This window comes from Saimiri boliviensis, chromosome 13 (genome assembly GCF_048565385.1).
Source record: "Saimiri boliviensis isolate mSaiBol1 chromosome 13, mSaiBol1.pri, whole genome shotgun sequence".
In the NCBI taxonomy this organism is placed as follows: Eukaryota; Metazoa; Chordata; class Mammalia; order Primates; family Cebidae; genus Saimiri; species Saimiri boliviensis.
Genome location: NC_133461.1, coordinates 13,850,223 through 13,872,759, shown reverse-complemented (window position 1 = coordinate 13,872,759; position 22,537 = coordinate 13,850,223). Strand labels below are relative to the sequence as shown.

At 35.3% G+C, this 22,537-nt stretch overlaps 1 long non-coding RNA gene across 1 annotated transcript in view; it reads right to left on the bottom strand.

Annotated features, from left to right (window-relative positions):
- Positions 1-5,310, bottom strand: part of LOC141580927 (uncharacterized) — a 128,643-nt gene extending 123,333 nt beyond the window's left edge. The window contains exon 1 of the long non-coding RNA XR_012513352.1: positions 5,268-5,310. This is a non-coding gene — a long non-coding RNA (uncharacterized LOC141580927). The remainder of the gene's footprint in view (positions 1-5,267) is intronic.
- Between the last annotated feature and the right edge of the window lie 17,227 nt (positions 5,311-22,537).

The window sequence follows — 22,537 nt, the reverse complement described above, 5'->3', positions numbered from 1 at the left end:
CTCTGGCATACATGTCTCATTCTAAAATCAATTTAAGTAATATGGATATTCTGATTTTTCCTATTATCTGTATGGTTTTAGGCAGAATGTAAAAGTTAATTGATTATAAAAATTAAAATGCATCTCTTCCTTCTGTAGCTTTCTAAAGTATGACTGGTCCTCGACTCATAAATGTTTATTTTTCAAAGGCATGTTATTAGAATTTTTGTGTTGACTTTCACAGTTTTAATGATGGTAGAATGTCCAGTTATTCAAATAATAAGCACTAGAAACTGTCTCAAATGCTTTCTGGGAGTGACATGAATTTGCCATGGCTACCTTTTGACTACACGTTTTCTGCCGCCTCACTGGTTTGGACTTCAGTAGAAGTGACTTGATGAACAAAAGCAGGGATAAGAAGTACAATGCATCTTTATCAGGTGGCACAAAAGCAGCAGAATGGTGGAATTTATGTTGAAATGTGAAGTAGAAGTGGCTACTGCTGTTTTACGAGGTTACTGTGGCTAGCGGTTGCAGGATTCCATATGGACATAATTTCCTAAAATACTGATTTCCTACTGTGTTATTCCAGACTTACAGAGTTTCTTGGTAGTTTCTCTAGGTATCCTGGTGGCAAGGATGGGGAAAATGACGACGCGGGGGTAGTGAGCTCCAAATAGTTTTCCCTGCTCTAATTAGAGCATTGTTTGATTTCCCTGCCTTGAATACTGGACTTCAATTTAATATTTTCTTAAGGAAGAAATTTATTGTTGCTAAAATTGCCTAAGGAAAATAATCTACTGACTGATCGATTGACTGATTGATTGATTGATTTAGAGATGGAGTCTTGCTCTGTCATCAGGCTGGAGTTACAGTGGCTCTATCTCAGCTCAGTACAACCTCCACCTCCCAGGTTCAAGTGATTCTCCAGCCTCAGCCTCTCAAGTAGCTGGGACTACAGGTGAGTGCCACCACATCCAGCTAATTTTTGTTGTTTTTGTTTAGTAGAGATGGGGTTTTACGACGTTGGCCAGGATGGTCTCGATCTTTTGACCTTGTGATCCACTGGCCTCAGCCTCCCAAAGTGCTGTGAATTCGAGTGTCAGCCACCACGTGTGGCCTCATCTTTTAGTTGTTTTTTAACATCTCATATAATTGCCAGCAACTAGACTAAAAATAACCAACATAAATACAAATAAATTTTGAACCAAATTCAGTGGCTTTAAAGATTATTGTGTATAACTTACTGAAAGAATGTTGTATAAGCAACTTTAAATAAATATCTTTACTCTATTCATTTACATATTTTATAAATAAAAAGAATAATTAACAATGTCAAATTTTAAAAAAAAATATAAAAGAGGCAAAGAGGCACACTAAAAACGAAGGAACTGATCTTGTCTAAGAAAATATTTTAGAGGATTAGAAGGATATAGGTGAAGAGAGGCAGAGAGAGGTTGGTTAATGGATACAAAATTACTGCTGGATAGGAGACGTGAGTTCTAATGTTCTGTGGCACTATAGGGTAACTATAGTGACCAATTATTTATTTATATTTTCAAATAGCTAAAAGAGAAGATTTCAAGTGTTCTGAACACAAAGAAATGATAATTATTTGAGGTGATGGATACACTAATTACCCTGACCATTATGCATTGTATACATGAATCAAAGTACCACTTGGGACCCCATAAATATGTACAATTCTCAGGCATCAGTAAAATAAAACATGAAGTAAAAGGAAGGAAAAAAAAACTAGTAAAGAAAAACAGAAAGCTTCCCTATTTCAGGAACTGAGTGGATGAAATCTCAGCTATTTCAAATAACCTCCTTTATGATTCTGCTCTGGTGCTGAAGTCTCATTGAGTAATTTTCCTGTAATATGTAAGTTGCTATGGAGGAGAGCACAGAACTGTGGCTCTGAATAGCAGAAAATACCATGTGCAGAGCTAACACAGAACAGCAGGTCTCTAGTATACAGATGATTCGTAAATTAAATTTAAAGGCACAGAGGGGCATCATCATGAGTGTCTGCTAAGTGCTCAAGCTCTGTAGGAAATCATGCAAAGAAAACAACTATGGAACCTGAGGCCCTTTCCAAAGCGAAGACATCTACTTGGAGAACCAAGGCAGTAGGAGCTCTTATGCGACAACCACAAGAGGCAAAGACTCAGGCAAAGGAGGGGAAGAAATTCACATGAATTGCCAGGTTCTCTTAGAATTTTCCTCTGCTTTACAAAAAGGCAGAAGGCAAAGATGATGATTCATTTGAATTTTATTCAAAACAAAAAGTATTTGAAAATCCTGTTTTCATGTTCAAATTGTGATGACCCACAAAAGCAAAAAACTTTGATTTCTGTTTGTTTTGCTTTTCTCTTTGTCCGAGAAACAGGGGAATCTTTTTTTAAAAAAATTTAGTAAACTTTCATCTATATATATATATATATATATATATATATATATAAAGAAAACAAACAAACAACAACAACAACAACAACAAAAAAAAACAAAGAGGGCAGCTCTAGGCCTTTAAATAACATTGGAGAACCAGTAGTTTGTTAAGTCAAATCAGCAAAGTATGAGAATTTTAAAAGTAAGCCTTTTTACATGAAATAGATTTGAAACAAAGACCAGTGTTAAGAGAACAGAAGTCACTGGACAAGCAATACCTGCTGGGGTCATTGGTAGCCAAATACAACAGAACGAAAGACGAAGCAAGTTATTCCAGGATGTTCCTTGTGTGGAAACACAACAGTGGTGCCCCCTGACCCTCAAATATTGCCAGGTGTTTGTCTCTGGAGGAACCACATGTTCAAGACATGACCCAGTCAAGGTCAAACCTTTGAGCCACTTCTTTTGTGGGGGACAGCACTGAGTGGAGACCTCAGGGCTCAAGTGGTCCTCACCTGTGCATCCTGTTTGAGCCTTGAGCTAGCCTACCTCCCATCCATACCCCACAAAGATCACGTCTGATTGTGGTGCTCTAAGGATGAACCCTCAGGCAGGTATTTTCTATTTTAAAAGGTAGATAAAAGGCCATTGTATAACCTGAGAATTCTAAAACACAGACCTCCTGGATAACATTTTCACTATTAATTTAGATAGGAAAAAAAGGGAGGAAGTATGCCCTCTCCACAATAAAACAAATGTTTATATTTTAAAGTTAAAAAAATAAGGAAAATAAATATATTAACACTTAAGTGTTACTAGACATAAAGGTGTGTTTTTTTATTGGAAATGGGATTCTGGTCACCATAGACCAGTGAGTTTAAAGTATGTCAAAGTGTAAACTATTTCAAGTGAATAGTTTTTGAGCACTTAGAGACAGAACAAATGATTGCTACAAATCATAGATTTAATTAGAATGATTACTGCAGATTAACCTTATTTTAAATTACATTATGACTAGTAGAATGATAGTCTAACCAACTATTATAGAGTTTGAATACCTAAATCACAGCAACGTTCAGAAATCTTACTTTTTTTTCTAAAGGAAAATGAACTACAAGCCCAGATATTTAGAAAACAAACAGGAATAGAGAGAAGAAAAACATCCAGAAATCATAAACCAAGACATAAATATTTTGAGTATGCAATATGCATTTCCAAGATATTTTCCTCTTTTCCTCTCTATGTGTTGGGTAATTTATCAAGTAAATTATATATACTGTTTTAAATATAAATTAGCTTTTGTTATAGGTTTAGTCCCGGTTCTTTTTCTTTTCAAGTAACATTATTTTGTAAGCATTTACCCATGTTATTAATTTTTTACAAAGTATAGTTATGTCTGCAAAATATTTCATGTACCTGTACATTATAATGTAGTCACCCATGATTCTATTGACCACTGAATTTCCTCCAGTTGTGCCTTTATAAATAATTGTATTGTTAACATTGTTGTCAATTTGTCTGGTTATTTCCTTAGAACTTATTTATAGAAGCGAAATTTATGCAGCATGAATAATTTAAGACACTTGATTCATGTTGGCAAATTACTTTCCAAAGTTTGTAGTCATATTTACTCATATTAGTAATGTACGAAAGTACTTTTCTTATTGCACCCACATTAGCATTTAGAAAGATATATTTCTAAACAAGTAATGCACTTGACAAACTCTTTAATTAGACCCATAAGGAATGTGGTCACGATCATAATGTAAACAGGACAACACAAAACTGCTCCTTGTGTCTCCTATGAAAGCATAGTTATGATTAAAATCCCTGAATACAGAGTCTACTCCTGTAGACTCAGGAGACTCTTTAGCAAATATAAGACATTCCTACTACTTGTATCTCCTTCACACAGAGCAGGATATTGGCTGGAAACCTCCCGGTAAATTTTTGTCTTTGTGAATTTAGCAGAAGGAGAGACTATAACTTTCTAGTAGACAAGATGTAGCCTGAACAAGAAGTCTCTGCTTCCCTGAGATAAAATGTGGTGCCTGTACCATGATTTTCTACGGGCGACTCTATGTATTCCCAAAATGATGATGAGAGGTGTTGAGTGAATTAATTGCTCTGGTACCAGCAGCATGAATGATTCTGACTCACAAAGGTAACTTTTTCAAGAGACAGAACCTTTTCCAAAAGTAATTATTTTTAAAAAGTGCTTATATACTGTTTGCCATGTGCTTGTTTATGTTAAACTGCTTTTATGTTGTTATTTACATAATCTCCAAAGAAATCTAGGGATACGTGGGCATTGAGATAGAGACAGAAGCAGAGAGAGTTAGAGACAGAGATGGAAAGAAATAGAGATAGAGACAAAGAGAAAAACAGACTTATAGAGAGACAGATATGGAGAGAGTGTTAGAGAGAGAAATAGAGAATCAGATATGGACTGAGGGAAAGAAAGAGTCAAAGATGGAAACACAGATTATATATATGGAGAGAAACAGAGACACGTAATGGACATACATATTCAAGAAAGTAGTCCTTTTTGGAACTTTTGATTAATAACAGATATGAACTAATTTCCAGGACCTGTCTGGTTAGGGCAGAGGGATCAGATAGGTGGAGAGAATAAGCTGCCTTACATGGAACATCGCTCTTGTAGCACAGCGAGCACAACGGTGTCTGCCCATCTCTACCTTGGTATGTGTTTAAGGGTTTAGCCCTTCGTAATTTTGCTCTGAGTGATTTATTACCTTCAAGTCTGTTTCCCCTTATTTTCTGTAGAATTTAAAGTGTGCTTTCTATAAGGTTTGTTCTCTGAAGGGCCATCTGCCAAGTTAAAAATGAGGAAACTGAGGCCAGCACAAGAAAATTAGAAGCCAATTCCAACTTACTCAGCTTCCCTGCGAAGCACAGCAGCTCCGGGGTGAAGAACCAGGGAAGTCCTGCTACATCCTCTCAGGAGTGGGGTTTTATAGGGAGTGAAGGCGTTTGATTGGATTTGGGGAGACAGGATGTGGACAGTGGGAGCTGCTATTGGTAGGGAGGTGGGACTTCCTGTTAGCCAGCTAAGTGCTGAGTGCAGAGGGGATTTCCAAGGGAGGGGTTAGGTGCCGAGTGCAGAGGGGATTTCCAAGGTGGAGCTAGATGATTGGCATCCTAGTGCAGAGGGGATTTCCAAGGTGGGGCTGGATGATTGACATATTCTAATTTTCAAGCAGGGAGGGAGATGGGCGTGTCCGAACTCCCAGCGAGGCAACCAGCCTTACACTTTTAATATTTTCTTTTTCTCTGCCTTTCTGAAGCTCCTAATATGTATACTTTGCAAGAAATAAAACAGAGAAATAAAAATATAAAGCAACCCAGAGATCCAGCAAAAGCCATGATGAGTGAATCTTTACCGGAGCAATAAACAGCCATCAGTCTTTGTCTACAAACATTTACATCTTGCTCCTTTTACAAGAGAACATGAGTAGCTGTGGTTAATCCCACATGGTAGAGGGAAAAGCTAAGGATGGAGTCAGGAGAAGTAGGCAAGGCCTACAGAGCTTTCAAAAATGATAAACACATCAAGCTTCTGCTCATAAGTGATGTACACACCCTCTCCCACAGCCCATTGGTCAAAGTGCAACACGCAAGCCAACCAAAGTCCAATGGCCAGGATGGACGGCCCACCCTGAGATAAGGTGAGGAAGGTAAGGTTTTTAGGACATCAGTACTTAATTACCGCCAGGTGTTTTCTCCATGGAAAACAAATTTCTAAAGGGCAAAATTAAGAACCAATTGCCTGCATTGATTTTCTAGCTCTCTGCTGGTGAGGCTTCTGCTGTTTTCATGTCAGATATCTGTACATCTGACAGCACATAGTTTTGAGAGCAACAACCAAAAAGCTCCACTGGCGGGGCCTGGTAACTGCCTCTGACCTTATCTCTCTCCACCATCCTTTATCCCGGTCTCAGGTGGAGATGTTTGTCAGTGATGACATCCAATTGTAAATGTAACCAGATTACTACAAAAGCAGCAGTTCGTATTCTTTACCATGAAACAAAAGTCTAGCTACATTTGTGTTCCAAAGAAAAACACTGACATTTTATCCTTGTCATTATTTTACCGAAGGAACACTGTAACATGGAACACTGTAATATGGTCAAAGTTAAAAATTTCATTTCCCCTAACTATACTGATGATGCGAAGTTTTCAAAAATATTAACATAGCCAATATAGGATGCTATTTGTATAAAATTCTCTAATTTGCTGATATCATTTAGCGTTTCAGTAACTATTCCCCATTGTATTTTAATTCTAGAGATATGTTAAAGCCTTTAAATTGGCACTAAGCATAGTCTCACTTCCTGTTTCTTTTCCTTTTTTTTTTTTTTTTTTTTTTTGTTCCTCTCCTCAATACAACCATCAGGTATGGCTTGTTCAGAACAAGTTCTCTTCAGCAGCTTCTACTGGGCAATGACCTGTCAAAATGTTGTCGTTTCCTAAGTGTTAGGTTAATCCCACCCAAGATCTAGTTCTAAACCTGTCATTCCAATATTGCAGTACATAGTGAATATAGAAGCATATAACGGTCACCTTGTAAATTAGGATGAAACCAAATTCTGAAACTAAAAAACCCCATTACCTCAACTTCTCAATACGCATTTTTGCAAGGTCAACAGAATCTGTGTATTTTTTAAATCTTACTCCATCATTTCAGTAGACCTGGAGCCTGTCTTCCTTTTCAAATTACATGTCTACCTTACCAGAGCCCTTGATTTTAAAACAGGCTGCTTTCTTCTCCACATTAATCACAACAAGAAAAACCTTCTCATGGGCAGCTAAACTGGAATATTTGATGATTATCAATCTAGATATTCTAGAAAAACTTCTGGTCTACAGTGTGGTCTTGTTCACAGGTATTGGGTAGTGTTTCCCAGTCAAAACACAAATAAATATTTTCAAACATTAGTATTGTGAAACTTCAACAAAAACTGCTTCTCTTTCCTTCTAGAGTCCTGTGATGTTATGAGAAGGATGATTTGAAAACAAACCTGAGGGCCGAGGCCTGGAGGCCCAAGCAGACAAGCTGGCGGTGGCTAGTCACTCCCCGACCAGCCTAGGCCACACACTCATGCCATTCAGCAGGAAGGATGGGAATCAAAATCTGGTTTTCCTTCTGTCTCTGAACACACTTGTTAACTGTATTTATTGTATTTTTGACTCTTCTAGAGTTTTAATAAGGGTTTTTGGCATTTGGATTTGGGGTACTTTTATCAACTTTTTTTTTTTTTTTTTTGGAGCCGGAGTTTCGCTCTTGTTACCCAGGCTGGAGTGCAATGGCGCAATCTCGGCCCACTGCAACCTCCGCCTCCTGGGTTCAAGCAATTCTCCTGCCTCAGCCTCCTGAGTAGCTGGGATTACAGGCATGTGCCACCATGCCCAGCTAATTTTTTGTATTTTTAGTAGAGACGGGGTTTCACCATGTTGACCAGGATGGTCTCGATCTATCGACCTCGTGATCCACCCGCCTCGGCCTCCCAAAGTGCTGGGATTACAGGCTTGAGCCACCGCGCCCGGCCTTATCAACTTTTTTGTACCTACTGATGTTCCTTATGATATTACAGAAACATGAGGGTCCATTATTTTATTCTACTTTACAGCCTAAAAGTTAGTCTGTAACAATGTTAATATTATTAGATGACATGAGATTCCTAAGTCAGAGACAAATGACTTCATCATGAATGTCACAGCAGACAGCAATAACATTAACATAGTCAATTCCTCTTGTCTTCAAGTCTCTGTGGGGCAATAGTAATGGTCACAGATGGATGCCTGCACAGATGGTAGGTCACATTACTGGATATGATTCCTGATCCTATGGAACTCAAATGTTTTACAGTAAACATGTGGACAGTAAATATGTCTGCCCTTTTCTCTGAAGCAAAATACTTTATCTTCCAAGGCTGTAAAAAACTTGTACTTTGTTACAGAGAAACACACTGTCTACATTACTTAAACCTGAGAGAATCATGAAGGAATTTCTTCAAATACTTTCTTCTAATCCGATGTTTTATTTTATTTTGGATTTATGGGGTACATGTGCAGGTTTGATACATGAATATATTGCATATTGATGAGGTTTGAGCTCATAGGGAACCCATCATCCAAATGGTTAAAACATAGAATCCAATGGTTAGTTTTTCAACCTGCACTCCCTTTCTGCTCTCCCCTCTTTTCGAATTGCTAGTCTGTTATTTCCAACTTTATTTCCACGTGTGTTTATTGTTTAGCTCCCACTTATAAGTGAGAACATGTCAAGTTTGAGATTCTATTTCTGAGTTATTTCACTAAGATAATGGCTTCCAGCTCCATCCATGTGGTTGCAAAGGACTTATGACTATACAATGTAGCCTGTAAGTTACTTGATGGCAGTAGTAATGCTCAAAAATTGCTGGCTTTTCAGTTGTTACTAAGCAAACACATTAACCATCCATAAATTATTAAATCCTAGCTACTGCACAATCCAGGGTATAGTTACACCGAGATGGATAGTTATACTGAGAGCTTTTAGATAGCTGAGTAGTCTTTTGATTTCTGCAAATGCTCCGAGTTTGCCTTCTGCTATACCGCAAAATGAGTTTTATATTTACCACGTAGCATTTATTTCTTGCCAAACCAGTACAGATATATCACCCAAATTAAGCTGAACTACTCCCAGTCACAATTTTAAAACAAAAATATATCCTCAGCCCGTAACATAACCCCTAGTATCAATGACTATTTGTTAAAGTTAAGGAAGAGAAAGAAAGAAGACACAAAGAAAAGAAGGAAAGGAAAAGGGAGGGAAGAAGAATAAAAGAGAAGTAGAATATGGGAACGAGGACGTGAGTAAAGGAGAAGAGAACGCGTTTGGCTGTATCTGCCTGAAATTCACAATAATTACCAAATGATTTTTTTTGGTTGATATTTGCTTTTGTGCTGAGAGTTAAATGCTACTCAGAAGCTGTCCTTTAATCAAACATACAAAAAAAAATTAAACTATTTGTTATTCTGAAAATATTCTAGCAAATAAAATACTGGTTTTAGTTTTAAAAAGAAAACTGTATCAAAGCAACTCTGATTATCAGCAGTTCAATACATAATTGAATAGAGATGTTTATGAATCAACGTATAGTAATCCTGAAAATGGTAATGAGACTTGCTATTTGAGCTTGGTGAAGCGAAGTGAAAATTTTCAGTTACCTTTTGCAAATGTGTATTTTTGTTTATAGATGCTTGAATAAAATTGGAGTCAATGTTATAGACACTAGGTGAAAATATACACATCTTTTATAGGATTTATTTCTGGCATGTAACTGATTCAAAAGATCACAGAAGTGAAGAACAAAAATATGGTCAGATCCACAGGGAAAAGAGAGAGAAAGATAATACGAGATAATTTAATAAGGAGGGCAAAAACCCCATCCTTTTACAGAATATTTTTTCTTGCAGAAGCAGCAGAATTTATTGTATGTAAGTAATAATTAAATAAATTAATAAAATCCTGGCGATTTGAAAAACTGAGGTCCTATGAAAGCAATTTACTTCTTTCATAAATGCATAAAAAGAATGAAAATATCCCTCTAAAATTATATTTTAAAATAATATTCAGATAACATCAACCCAGTAAATCACCCACAAAATTTTATGTATGTATATGCATATATATATATATATATATATATATATATATGATATAATTCTGCAAGCAACTCTTGTTAAGGTTTTATATAGGCACTTTTGGTAGCTCGAGATTCTAAGCCTTTTTTTTAAGTATTTTTTATTCTTTGTATATAATTGCCTTCACTTCTTTGAACATACTTATAATACTTGCTTTACCACTCTTCTCTGATCAACCCAAAATCTGAATCTACATATTGCTCTTTATTTGCATGTTCAGTAATTTCTGGGAGAAAATTGGATATTATTGAAAATAATTTGTTGTGACTGTAAATGTTCTCATATTATTTTTATTGATACTTTCTTACTCTAGTAGCAGTTTCACCTAGACTCTATCTGAAAATAATCTCTCCCTTGGGACTTAGTATCTAATGCCTCTTCTATCTCTGAATATCTTTCCACTGTTGTTCTTTTAGGTTGGACCTTGTATAATTTGTCAAGTCAAAAATTTGAGTGGACATTACATGTTTTCCTTAAACTGTGAGATTTGTAGAATTTGTGGATTACCTTTTTTTGTTCTCTTTGTTCCTAAGAATGTCTAAACCCTTTCCAGCTGCTTAGCTGGCCTTGGTCACCATCTCCTGACAATTCAAGCATATAAGACTTCAGCTTTTTATGAAGCAACACACTGTTAAGTAGAAACATTAGAAATCTTGTCTAGTATAGTTGTACCTTTCAATAATAGACTACATTTCAGCTGCTGCCTGTCTCTTCACCTGTCTCTTCTCCCTATTGTTTCTTCTACATGTGCATGATTTAAATTTAGCCAATGATATCATGAGTTTTATGTTTATGCTCTGAGTCTTACTCATTCTGTATTCCCTGCTTACTACCAGAATTTTTTCCTTTCTACTTTCAGCTGAACTACCTGCCTTGATGTTATATTTTTGGGCACAATGAACAAATAATGCTTTGGTTTTTTGCTTTAGTTTTTACCTCCGAAGCCAAGGGAAAATGGCAGTGCAATTAGGCTAGAAAATTTCAAATTCAGATCAAAATTCGAATTCTTACCCCTTCCAATTGCAGGTTTTTTTTTTAAGTAATATTTTTACCTCATTTATTCTTTTCAATACCCCAAGTTTTCATAAACATTATCTGCAGAGGGCTCAAGTGATCCCTTTTCTCTGTCAACATTATGGATGTATGGATGTTTCTTTAAACCTTTAAACTTCTTTTTTTTTTTTTTTGAGACGGAGTCTTGCTCTGTCACACAGGGTGGAGTGCAGTGGTACAGTCTCGGCTCACTGCAGCTTCCGCCTCCTGGGTTCAAGCAATTCTCCTGCCTCAGCCTCCCGAGTAGCTGGGACTACAGGTGACTGCAATCATGCTGGCTAATATTTTGTATTTTTAGGGGAGACAGGGTTTCACCATGTTGGCCAGGCTCATCCTAAACTCCTAACTTGTGATCCGCCCACCTCAGCCTACCAAAGTGCTGAGACTCCAGCCGTGAGCCACCGCACGAGGCCTAAACTTGATTTTTTTTTTTTTTGATATGGAGTTTCGCTCTTGTTACCCAGGCTGGAGTGCAATGGCACGATCTCGGCTCACTGCAACCTCTGCCTCCTGGGTTCAAGCAATTCTCCTGCCTCAGCCTCCCAAGTAGCTGGGACTACAGGCATGCACCACCACGCCTGGCTAATTTTTGTATTTTTACTAGAGACGGGGTTTCACCTTGTTGACCAAGATGGTCTCGATCTCTTGACCTCGTGATCCACCTGCCTCGGCCTCCCAAAGTGCTGGGATTATAGGCGTGAGCCACCACGCCTGGCCCTAAACTTGATTTTTAATCTTTTACTCGAGTTCTATAGATTGTTAAATGTGAATTTCACAATAAGCTATTGTTTTATTAGTCATAATTTATATATTTGTTGTCTTAAAAACAGTTAAATATATATTTACATAAACATAATAAGGTATGCACATGTATATACCTCTAGAAGTGTATTGACAACAGAATGATTGCATCCTTAGTTTACTTTCTGAATTAAATTATATATGATATTCTAAGTATTTTTGATATTTTGTTGTATGTTTCTGTGTCTGTATGTGGGAGACTTAAAGTTTTGTTCTTATTTTTCCATTTAGGAAGAGTCTTTATGTTTGGGGGGAGTTTGTCAACATTTCACTTTTGTTTCATCTATTTCTATATTTATGCAATTAACTAATGATTGCTGGAACATTAACAAATAGAGATTGCCCTAAAATTTCATATAGAAACTACTTGCTTCAAATAACTTCGGATTAAAATTTAAAATATACTTAGACATGACACTTCAACTTTTATAGTGGTCATGGTTTTTCTTTAAAAAAACAAAACCCAGTTTTTCTATCTGTTTGTTTCCTCTCTTATTTCCTTGAGCAGTGGTTTGTAGTTCTCCTTGAAGAGGTCCTTTACATCCTTTGTTAGTTGTATTCCCAGGTATTTTATTCTCTTTGTAGCAATTGTGAATGGGAGTTCATTCTTGATTGGGCTCTCTTTAAGTCTGTTATTGGTGTATAGGAATGCTTGTGATTTCTGCACATTGATTTTGTATCCTGAGACTTTGCTGAAGTTGCTTGTAAGTTTAAGGAAATTTTGGGTTGAAACAATGGGGTCTTCTAGATACACAATCATACTATCTGCAAATAGTGACAATTTGACTTCCTTCTTTCCTAATTGAATACCCTTTATTTATTCATTTATTGCCTGATTGCTCTGGCTAGAACTTCCAGTACTATATTGAATAGGAGTATTGAGAGAGGGCATCCTTGTCTAGTTCCAGATTTCAAAGGGAATGCTTCCAGTTTTTGCCCATTCAGTATGATATTGGCCGTGGGTTTGTCTTAAATAGCTTTTATTATTTTGAGATACATTCCATTGATACTTAGCTTATTGAAGTTTTTAGCATAAAGGGTTGTTGAATTTTGTTGAAGGCCTTTTCTGCATCTATTGAGATCATCATGTAGTTTTTGTCTTTGGTTCTATTTATGTGGCAGATTACATTTATAGACTTGCATATGTTGAACCAGCCTTGCATCCCCAGGATGAAGCCTACCTGATTGTGATGGATAAGCTTTTTGATGTGCTGTTACAATTGGTTTGCCAGTATTTTATTTAAAATTTTTGTGTCTGTGTTTATTATAGATATTGGCCTGAAGTTTTCTTTTTTTGTTGTTGAATCTCTGCTGGGTTTTGGTATCAGGATGATGTTGGTCTCATAAACGTTTGGGAGAATCAATATTGTGAAAATGGCCATACTGCCCAAAATAATTTATAGATTCAATACCATACCCATCAAGCTACCTATGGCCCTCTTCACAGAATTGAGAAAAACCACCTTAGACTTCATACGGCAACAAAAGAGAGCCCACGTAGCAAAGACAATCCTAAGTAAAATGAACAAAGTTGGAGGCATCACGCTACCTGACTTCAAACTGTACTATATAAGGCTACAGTAATCAAAACAGCATGGTACTGGTATCAAAACAGAGATATAGAGCAATGGAACAGAACAGAGGCCTTGGAGGCAACTCCACACATCTAAAACCATCTAATCTTTGACAAAACTGACAAAAACAAGCAATGGGGAAAGGATTCCCTGTTTAATAAACGGTGTTGGAAAAACTGTGTAGCTATGTGCAGAAAACAGAAACTGGACTCCTTCCTGACACCTTACATTAAAATAAACTCCAGATAGATTAAACACTAAAACATAAGCCCTAACACCATAAAAAACCCTAGAAGAAAACCTAGGCAAAACCATTCAGAACATAGGTAGAGGCAAGGACGTCATGACTAAAACACCAAAAGCATTGGCAACAAAAGCTAAAATAGACAAATGGGGTATAATTAAACTCCAGAGCTTCTATACAGCAAAAGAAACAATCACTAGAGTGAACTGGCAACCAACATAATGGGAAACAATTTTTGCACTCTACCCATCTGACAAAGAGCTAATATCCAGAATCTACAGAGAACTAAAACAGATTTACAAGAAACAAACCCATTCAAAAGTGGGTGAAGGACATGAACAGACACTTTTCAAAAGAAGACATTTATGAGGCCAACAAACATATGAAAAAATGCTCATCATCACTGGCCGTTAGACAAATGCAAATCAAAACCACATGGAGATACCATCTCATGCCAGTTAGAATGTCGATCATTAAAAAGTCTGGAGACAAAAGATGCTGGAGAGGATGTGGAGAAATAGGAACACTTTTACACTGTTGGTGGGAGTGTAAATTAGTTCAACCATTGTGGAAGACAGTGTGGCAATTCCTCAAGGACCTAGAAACGGAAATCCCATTTGACCCAGCAATCCCATTACTGGGTATATATCCAAAGGATTATAAATCATTCTACTGTAAGGACACATGCACACGAATGTTCATTGCAGCACTGTTTACAATAGCAAAGACCTGGAACCAACCCAAATGCCCATTGATGATAGAATGGACAGGGAAAATGTGGCACAAATACACCATGGAATACTAGGTAGCCATAAAAATGATGAGTTCGTGTCCTTTGTAGGGACATGGATGAACCTGGAAACCCTCATTCTCAGCAAACTGACACAAGAGCAGAAAATCAAACAGTTCATGTTCTCACTCATAGGCAGGTGTTGAACAATGAGAATACATGGACACAGGGAGGGGAGCATCACACACCAGGTGTCTGTTGGGGGGGACTAGGGGAGGGACAGTGTGGGGTAGGGAGGTTGGGAGGGATAACATGGAAAGAAATGCCAGATATAGGTGACTGGGGGATGGAGGCAGCAAACCACATTGCCATGTATGCACCTATGCAACAATCCTGCATGATCTGCACATGTACTCCAGAACCTAAAGTAACAATAAAATATATATATATATATATATATATATATATACACATATATATATATGTGTGTGTATATATATATATATACACATATATATATATGTGTGTGTATATATATATATATATGGCAAAACAAACAAAATGAAAAAAGTGCCAGTTATTTTATGAAAATAGCAGAGTTTAAATGTTATATAGTAATTGAAAAGTCTTTTTATTTGTAAAGGTGCAATTTTAATTTTCTGTTCATTATGCAATCATACATCCTCACAGTTCTATATTTTTTAATAAAAGTCCAGGTTTCAGAACTGGATAAAAAAATAAATTATTTCTTTTTTAAATTAAGAGTTACATGATCTTGTTGGAGAAAAAATATTTTTCTAACTTTGTAAATAAGATTTCAAACTTCCTAATACAATTTTCTGCTCCTAGTGGGAACTTAATAAATTTTGACTACAACTGAAATGTACTTTGCATATTGAAAAACAAAGCAATACTTTTATTTTTTATTATTATTTTTTTTTTTACCAAAGTCATGTACAGAAATGAAACTGATAGAACAGAAAATACGAAATAAGAAACTAAGGTGCCTTAGGAAACATTTCAGGGGTCGGGGGGAATACTTTTATAGTGTCAAATGATTATTCTGCTGAAATCATTTTTATGGTGGTAATATCTGTATTTCTCATTTTAACAATATAGTTTAATTAACTTATAACTTAATTACACATATTTGTTAAAAATAATTTCATTTTAAGTAAGTATGGTCTAAGAAAAATGGGAATGGAATATAAATGTTTCTTTTGTTTTTCAGGGCAATATTGGCAAAATAAGTTACTTTAATAGCATAATAAAAAAAACAACTTTGCTGATTTATAGGTGCATAACCTTTTTGTTGAGAGCATGACTGATGAGTCATGTTGCTACTTTCAAACAGGCCGTTCTGATGGGGAGAGTTGGGAGAATTGGGTAAGCAAAATTTTTAAATTACCATCCACCAGCTGAACTTTTTACTTAGTGGTCAATTTATTTAATTCTAAATGTTTAGTTTGCCAACTGCTTCCTTCATAAATAGTTTGTTTAAACTAATTAGAGTAATACGTTAAATTTAAAAGATAAATGTATTCAACATCAACATATAAATCAGGGAAGAAATGTGGATAAAATGGATTTGGAATTACTTTAAAGAAAACCATTAGCGAAATAAATAAAATCAAGATGGATAAACAATAAAATGTATTATTTGATGGCTTCATTATTTCGCTTCTAAGTCAATAGTGAATTTAAAAAGAAAAAACACATTACTGCACAAATGTTATTGGTGAATAAGAACTGAAAATATATAGATTATTATATCTATTTAAATCAGTCGCTCATATAAATTTACATCTTCATATGTAATTTCTAACAATTACTTTTAAAAAGCCAATCAATCGTAGTTGAACGATCAGTTCAAATTTATTACAGCAAAGATTCCTAGCCTAGGAGTTGAGTGAGAAGTTCTAGTTACTGTATTTTGGCCTAAAGGAAGTCAACTAGAAAATTGTGCTCTCAACATATATTCTAGGGAAAACAAACAAAAATAGACTAGTCCTAGATTTGCCAAGTGAACATTATCAAGGAGCGTTGGCATATACTGCATGAATACTTTCCTGAGTTCCTGCAAGGAAACGTATGTGTAATTACAGAGCTTTTCTTTCACATAAGAAGTTGCAATCCTTCTCTAGCTGAATATTCATCTATCAGTACCTTCGAAGTTAAATATAAAGTATCCCCAGAATAAAAGGAGAAATAGTCATTTAAAAATTCATGAGGTTATGATTCTGCTAATTTGGCTACATCTAAATTATTGAACTAATTTTTATTTTTATCAGAATGCTTGGTATGATTATGTAGACACTAACTGTGTTATTATTTTAAATTTAGAACCCTATAAAATACCTGTTCAAACATCCTAACATCTGTGCAGAAGGCAGCTTCTGAAATGACTGTCAGGTATGCTGGCCTCCAGCTACTCACTTCGTTGTGTTATCTGTTCCCCTTGAGAGTGAGTTAAATCTTGTGTCCTGTTTCTAACAAACAGAATATGGCAAAAATGACGCGACACCACTTCCAAGATTAGGTTAGAAAGATTGTGATGTACACCTCATTTGCATACTCTCGTTGTTGCTCCTCTTTACCTGATTTGATGAAGCCAGCTGTCATGTTATGAGTTGCCTCTGTGGAGTGGCCCACGTGGCAAGGGACTGTGGACAACCTCTTTCCCACAGCCAGTGAGGAATGGAGGCCCTGAGGCCAAGGCCATACAAAGAACTAAATCCTGTCAACATTCATATGCATGACCTTGGAATCAGATCTCACCCCCATCAAGGCCTGACATGACTGCAATCCCAGCGGATGTTTTTTTTGTTTTTGTTTTTCCTTTATTTTTTTTATTGCATTTTAGGTTTTGGGGTACATGTGAAGAACATGCAAGATTTGCATAGGTACACACATGGCAGTGTGGTTTGCTGCCTCCATCCCCTCACCTGTATCTGTCATTTCTCCCCATGCTACCTCTTCCCACCTCCCCGTCCCTCCCCCATTTCCCCTCAACGGACCCCAGTGTGTAGTACTCCCCTCCCTGTGTCCATGTGTTCTCATTGTTCGACACCCGCCTATGAGTGAGAATATGCGGTGTTTGATTTTCTGCTCTTGTGTCAGTTTGCTGAGAATGATGAACCTGGAAACCCAGCGGATGTTTTGATTGTAGTCAGGTAAGAGTCCCAGAGGACCCAGTTCAGCTAGGCACAGTCTCTTATCCCAGAGAAACTGTGAAGTACTGTTGTTTTAGGATAATGTGTTATATAACAAGAAAGAGGTGATATGACATCTATGAGATTCTCAACAGTTTGATAAAAATAATTAAACACTTTATTTTAAGGTATATGTCATGATTGATGTTATTTATAATGAATATATTAGAGGTATATTAATATTCAGAATGACTACATGGCTATTAGCTAATTGTTCTGTGGCTTATAGTCATAATTTTGGATGATTCACTCAGTTTTATCCACTCAATAAATGTACAAAAACCTTTCATATTTTAAAATAAATAAATATTATGATTCTGAAGAGGTCCTTTATTTAAATGAAACATACTAAAACCATGGAATTTTAATAGCTTTATTATGAAATGATCTGCCACAAGTTTTTGCAAATGTACCTGCTATAATGACTATATTTTCAAGTTAATAACGATCATAGTGTTGTTGTAAGGAAGTATTTTTAAAACTTGCTATTTTTTCAGATTAACTACAAAACTCTATTGTAACAATTTATAAAATACTAATAATTAAATATCTTGATTTTTATGTCAGTTCTCTTAAAATACATGTTGTTTCAAAAACTGCGGCAATAAAAAAGTCAGTTTGGAATTCCTTCAGGGATAACCTTAAGTCTAACAGATATGTACTTTGAAACAAGAAAAATATCTGGCACCTTGAGAAATGAAAATAGTGCATTTTTATTTGTCTTAGTAAAATTAACTCAGATTGTCAACTGTTTATTGTTTCTGTTTGATACCTTTGAGATATTTGTTTCAGAGACAAAAACATGTGTACTGAAAATACTGGAAACTTTTTAGACTTATTTTAAAACAGAAAAGAGCAAGCCCCTCTCCAAGTAAAGCCTTTGTATATATATATAATAGAATGCTGCTAAAAAATTGATGTCAAAGTATATAGCTTCACCTTTAAAAAGGGCTGCATTATAAACCAGCCAGTAACAAACACATTTCTGTAATGTTAATAAACATAAAGGTGTTTATTCCATCCATATTCATTTTATCCTGGATTAAGACTGTCTTCACAGTTGGAAGAATGTTGTTTATTTTGAGAAGTCTTTGACATTCCATCATTCCTTTTAATCTTTGAACTGAAGTAGAGACTTCTGAAGTTTAAAAGATGGCTTCTTAAACCCCAAGGGAAGAATAAAACTTCTTGAAAAGCAGAAAATTAAAAAATGCAATCTTCTTGCTTTTTAAATATAGTGAAAGAAAATCACTAACTATTGAATAGAAACTCTAGGTGCTTACACAAACCCCGCTGTCCCACACAATTCTTGTCAACTAATGAAGGTAACAACAAAAACTGAGAGTGAAATGAGAATAGTTTCTCAAACATAATTGTGACTACAGGAAATCAAAAGTAATTCTGAAGCTCAAAAAATAAATCACTAATGTGGAAATTTAACAAAACTGGCTTTAGGAAAGAAAATCTGGCAGAATATATTGAAAGTTATTCACTTTTCTTCCATCTTTCCATTGTGAATCCCTTTTCTATATGCATGAAAATCTGCTGTAGTGGGTATTAGCAATAATTATTTTCTTTCTTCAGCTATGAATATTTTTAATGAAAACTTCCTCAACAGTCAATATATAAAACACGCAAATTGATACTCCTTTTGAAATTCCTTCTGGTAGAAGAAACATTGAATTTCCACTTACAATAGTATGGAAGACTCATTAAAAATAGACCCTGCATAAAATGATATTTTGATTCCTTGTTAGGCTTTTAGAAAGGAATAAAAAATTTAACAGCAAAGAAAAGAAATGGAAAAAGAGTAAAAGTCAAGAAAATGAAACACACAAAAAACAGACATAGCTCCAGAGCTGATATAAAATTTGTGATGTCTATCAGTAAACATATACAATTAGCTCTGCGATATTCATACAGTATCTAAGGTGAACAGCAAAGAGAGGGAGGGAAACCTGAGAACTGTGATTAATTCTTAGAACCTGTAAAATAGATGGAGTGGTTCCAGGTTATTTTCTCCCAAGAAGATACAGATGCAAATCCAATCATTTTTACACATAAATTATCCTCAATTTAGTTTCTCAGGATTTCCGTAGATTAATTTAATTCAAATAAATTGTAAAATTAATGAAAACAAAAAGAGAGACAACCATCATGAGTGAAAGTCCATAGAAACAACAAAACAACTTTTGTAATGGTAAACACCTTAGTAATTAGAATTAATAGAGAATATAAAATTAATCTGAATGCAATATATGAAGTAGAAAGAAGATGTGATCAAAATAATAAGCAAATAGCAAGACATTATTTTAGAGGCATATTAAAATCATTTAAAGTAGAAAATATGTATAATTGTCTAAATAAAAAACAAAGTAAATGAATCTGTGCCAAAGAAAAATAATGACTCTCTTGATAGGATTATTGCTGGCCATATTAGGGCTCATATAAATCAAAGAATAATGATAGTGGGAAGAATGGGGTTAACAGGCGGTTTTTAACTTATTTCTTCTCACCAGGGACAAATGAATGACCTTAACCAGACTTCCCTGTAAATCTGATCTTTACAATGATTTTCACCAAGTTTCCTTGCAGTAATGATTTAACAGAAAAAAAAAAAGTGCTGTTATTTATAGTACATATTTTGTCAGTACAATCTTGATCTTTTACAACTACTTATTTGTGGAAAAAAACATGGAGATTTTTGGATAAGACATGTTAACTCCTTTCATTAAAAATGGAAGTTATTTCTCCTCCCCTTAAGTCTAAGCTCACTCTGTGTCCTGTAGAGGTGACCCTGTGTCAATTCTAGTTGGCCAGAGAGGCCATGTAGAAAGGTGACAATATTAAAGACACCACGAAGAGAAAAAAGCCATGTGGAGAACAGTCACCTTTTTCAATAGCATAGGTCTTGGACATAGGAGACACCTTCTTGGATTTTTTCTCCCAGTTTAGCCCCTAGATGAATGCAGTCACATGAGTAATCCCAGCTGGTACTTTCTTAGGCAAGAGAAACAACCAATAAATATCTTAAATTTTAAGACACACTAACCATTTTGTTGTTTTAATACACTAAGTTTTAGAATGTTTGTTTTGCAGCAATAGATAACTCTTTAAGAGGCTGATGATACATGTCCACAGAATCTCGATGGCAAGGAATGTCAGACTATGAGACTGTTAAATACAATAAGCAAATGGTTATCCACAGAAATAGCATTAGAAGAAGAAAGGGTGATCAAAGTAACTGTCAAACTTATGAGTAATGATAAAAAAAAAAAAACCTTATCATTACAAAATAATAATGATGGTATCTAAATAATGGGGCCACAAAAATGGTAGAACATGAGTGATGGAGAACAATAGAATAGAAAGCAGGAAATGCGTGGCCTGAGTCGGTGTTCTAAGGGACTTACTGCTTAAAATGTCCATATTTTTATACAGTCTTATTGATGTCTATTAAACTTTGTTAAGTACATGAGATAAAATCAGAAGAATCAATGTTAACAAATAAAAAGTTTCTATAATTTCCAAACTGTAACTTATTAATGGAAAAGAAAATGGAGTAACACAGGAAAAAATGAAAACAATAAAGGTCAATTTGAAGCAACGAGAAAAATTTAAAATATGTGTACTAAAATATAAGCTCAGATTTACTACTAACACACAATAAATGCAAACAACATGAGTTTAGGAAAAGAAGTCATCAGATTAATTTTTAAAATATTTGTTGGCAGGGCGCAGTGGCTCGCACTTGTAATCCCAGCACTTTGGGAGGCTAAGGTGGATAGATCACATGAAATCAGGAGTTTGAGACCAGCGTGACAACATGGAGAAACCCCGTCTCTACTAAAAAATATGAAAAGTAGCTAAGCGTGGTGGCGTATGCTTGTAATCACAGCTACTGGGGAGGCTGAGGCAGGAGATTTGCCTGAATTCAAGAGGCAGAGGTTGAGGTAAGCTGAGATTGTGTCACTGCACTCCAACCTGGGCCACAAGAGTGAAACTCCATCTCAAAAAACAAACAAACAAACAAACAAACAACAACAAACTGTTGTTTATAAGAAATAAATCCCAAATCAAGTGCATGGAACTGGAAACTAAGGGAAAGAAAAAGTCTTACAAGTGAATACCAGCTACGAATTGCATGTGTGTGTTGAATTTTTAATTAATCTAAGAGTCACAGCATTACAAACACATTAAGCTAATAAAGTACCCTGAAAATACATAAAACTAAAGTAAATAAAACCTCAGGGAGACATTTTTAGAAACATCATCACAATAAAATATTTCAATTTATTACTTTTAGACATAAAAATCTGGTACAAATGTAGACGATTTGACAAATATTCATAAGCTTGATTAATAAAATATTTATATAAAGAATTAGTGCCCTGAGCAACGAGTAGTGATATGTCCTCTTTTTAAGCACATATAGAACTTATATAAGAACGGAACATATTTTAGGCTCTAAAAATAAACTTTAATGAAGTATAGATACCAGTAGAATATGAGTGCTGTGAAGGCAAGTGATTTTTGTCTGTTTATTCACTAGGATATCTGAAAAACAAAGACAAGTACCTACTTTGTAATACGCACTTACCGAATATTTGTATTTGAACAAATGCGATAATATTATCAGACCCAAATTGGTTCAAACAGATGCCAGGAATAAAAACTTAATAAAAATTAAGAAAAAGAAATTTAATAACAATTCTGAATAGCCAATGCCAAGAAGAAATAATAATATAATATAAAATTACAATACTAAAAATAAAATAATATTGAAAATATTGTGCATTAAAATGATGGGAAGCAGTTAATGGATATCTAAGAGAAATTGTTA